Consider the following 2,950-nt stretch of genomic DNA (forward strand, 5'->3'; position numbering starts at 1 on the left):
GAAAAATTTTCCATTGATTTGAGAGAGAAAAAGGGAGAGCACAAGGGAAGCATCAACTTGCCAGTTTCACTTAATTGTTCCGTTTAGTCTTGCACTCATTGGTTGCTCCTCATACTTGCCCTGACCTGATGGGACCTGCCACCTCCATGGGCCTGGAAGATGCTCCATATACTGGGCCACCCAGCCAGGACCTAACCTTTTTTTTTTTAAGTCGATGAAGGCTATTTTATTGAATAATTGCTCCATGTAGTTGCCAAGGCCACTATATACAGGGAAGACAGGTGGAGTTTTATTTCTTAGTCTTTTCCTCCTTGAACGGAGTCTTGATGATTTCTTTTTTCCTAGCAAGAGCCCCTCTTCATGGCACTTGTGAGCTTCCTTGGTTTTAGATCACTGGGCCTCAGTCTGGTCAGCCAGAAGCTTCTTGCCAGCCTTGTCTGCCTTCAGACTGTGGATGTGTTCCATGAGAACCTGCTTGATGTTTAACACATTACCCTTCACTTTCAGGAACAGGTTGTGGTACATGTGTCAGTCAGCCGTCTTAGATTTGTGGTATCCTCTGAGGTGAGCAACTGGTGAGGAATTCTTACCCTTCTCCAGGTGACTTTCTCAGGCATTTGAGCACTGGCAGTAAGTAGCCTTTTGCTTACCTATGCCCATATGACAGCCCTTCTTGCAAACCAAGATTTTTCAGGCGCCAAACACAGGAATGGACAGGCACAGGCTTCCGAATGACCCGCCCATCTTTGATCAGCTTCCGAACCTGCTGATGGGCACAGACGATTTCATTGGTCTCATTGGGGTCCAGCCAGAACTTCTTTTTGCCACAGCGGAGGACACTGGAGACAAAGCTTTTCTGAAGCCTGAGCACCCCCAGCTCCGGGATCGCGGCTTCACTCTGAGCTGCCTGCACCTCCCTTCTCCCCACGAGACCACGGTCCTGGGCCGCAGGCCCCAAGCCAGGATCAACCCAGGTCCCAGGCCCGTGTCCTCACTTCATATATGATTACTTTAACAAAAATGATGTGTTCATTTTTATTAATGTGCTTTTGGTTTTTAAACACTGCTTTAAAAATTATTTCATTCCAAGTTGAAAACCTTATAAAACAGTACAGTGAGTGAATAATTGTAGATTTACAACATAGAATACATTGCCAAATCACTGCAGCAAGAAGATGCAGCAAGCTGGCTTATCCCCATTTCACCCTCCTGCCTCTAGTTTCCGGCGCCCCCACCACAACCGCCCCCCCGGGAGCAGCCCCCCGCAGGCTGAGGCACCAGGTGCTGGCCTGAAAGGGGTGTCAGGTACTTGGCTCACCAAGTCTTGGAGATGTCTTTCGGAAAAGAAGAAAAAATTATAAATCCAAAACTATGCATGATCCTTGAAGGAAGCTTGTGCCTGACCGCGCTCTGCAGGAACGGGGTCGCTGTAACACCACAAGCATCCACGAGATGAGGCTGCTGAGGAGGGCGGGGACCAGACCATGCAAATGTTTATAATCCATAGTGAGCAGTTTGAATAGGATCAACAAACAAGTGAATGAAGGAGTGAATTTATAAGAGACCAACCTTTTGTCCCCCCAGGGAGAGGCTGCGGTACTGTGCTCAGCAGGGCTCACAGAAGAGCAGAACCTGGCCTGCACTCTGGAGATCTCCCAAGATCTAGGCACACTGCGGGGCAGGGGGGGAGGGGGGTCCTGAGATGAGAAACACCTGGGGCAGGGCCCCGCTCCAAACTGGGAGGAGCCTGGCTCACACTGTCATGAAATTTCACTGCTTGTGGACTTCTCCACATCCCCTCAGAATCACAATGCTGCAGGGTCTGCCCCAGAGGCCTGAGCAGGTGCCTGGCAAGGCGCTCAAACCCGTCTCATTCCCCACCCCAACCCAGAAGCCAGAAACCCGCGTGAACTGCATAATACAATCCAGGCAGAGATGGATTTTCTTCTGAGGCCCCAGGCGCAGAAGAAAATATTGGGCCCCTTGTCATTAGAAAGAAATGTAAAGTTAGGGTTTTGCGGGGCCCTTCAAATGTCCGGGCCCAGTGCACCAGCTGGTAAATCCGCCTCTAAGTCCAGACTGAAAACTATTGCCTTCCTAAAGCTAGAAGGGCCCAGGGCAGTGACCCCGGCTTCCGGCTCTGAATCCTGGAGCCTCAATCCTAACACTGGGAAGGTCCAAGGCCACAGCAAACCAATGTGCCATACCATTGCACTTCCACAGAGCCAGTTCCTCCCAGCAACTTCAACTGAAGATCCTCTCCACCAGCTCCTCCAGAATTTAGAAAAGGAGCCTCAGGGCATTACTCTGTCTCTAACCCAGGCCACCTATTAGATCAGTACTTGGAGATAGGGGAGCCAACTCCTTCACCCAATACCCTCCAGCAGGAAATACTCTATCTTTTTGAAAACCAGGGGGGTTATCAAGGGCCTGGAACAAGTCAGGTGGAGTTTGGGGTTTCCCAGGAAGAACTTGGGAATAACAAAAAATTTTCTTCTTTCATCCAAATGGTAGCCATCTAAAACAATCTAAACTGTTGGATGAGTGAGGGTCCTGCACTGCCATGACTACTCTGACATTCCATTTTGTCATCTACAGAGTGTGAGGATTACACTAAGGTTGCTCGTGTTCACAAAAATTAGTTTCAAAATTTGTTGTAAACATTCTCCTTTCCATATATTGAGATTGGTGGGGAAAAAAGTTTTCCATAGTTCCTTAACTCCAGAGCAAACAAATGTATTCAATCATTTGTTTTTGTGATACATTTTATGGCATATCGTGATTTCCTCTTTCAACTACAGCTTCCACAAGGGTAATGACAAGTATTCATCTCTAAACTCCCCAATGTGACAAGTAAAATGTCCAGCACATGTGTATTTTATTAGAAAGCCTTTGCTGCTTGACAAAACCACCCCAAAACTTAGTGGCTGAAACAACAAACATTTATTCT

The 2,950-nt window shown here is 47.9% G+C and overlaps 1 pseudogene; it reads right to left on the bottom strand.

The window, feature by feature from the left end:
• Positions 1–289: 289 nt before the first annotated feature.
• Positions 290–1,795, bottom strand: LOC136335567 (large ribosomal subunit protein eL19-like; annotated as a pseudogene).
• Positions 1,796–2,950: the final 1,155 nt, after the last annotated feature.

This window comes from Saccopteryx bilineata, chromosome 4, assembly GCF_036850765.1.
Source record: "Saccopteryx bilineata isolate mSacBil1 chromosome 4, mSacBil1_pri_phased_curated, whole genome shotgun sequence".
In the NCBI taxonomy this organism is placed as follows: domain Eukaryota; kingdom Metazoa; phylum Chordata; class Mammalia; order Chiroptera; family Emballonuridae; genus Saccopteryx; species Saccopteryx bilineata.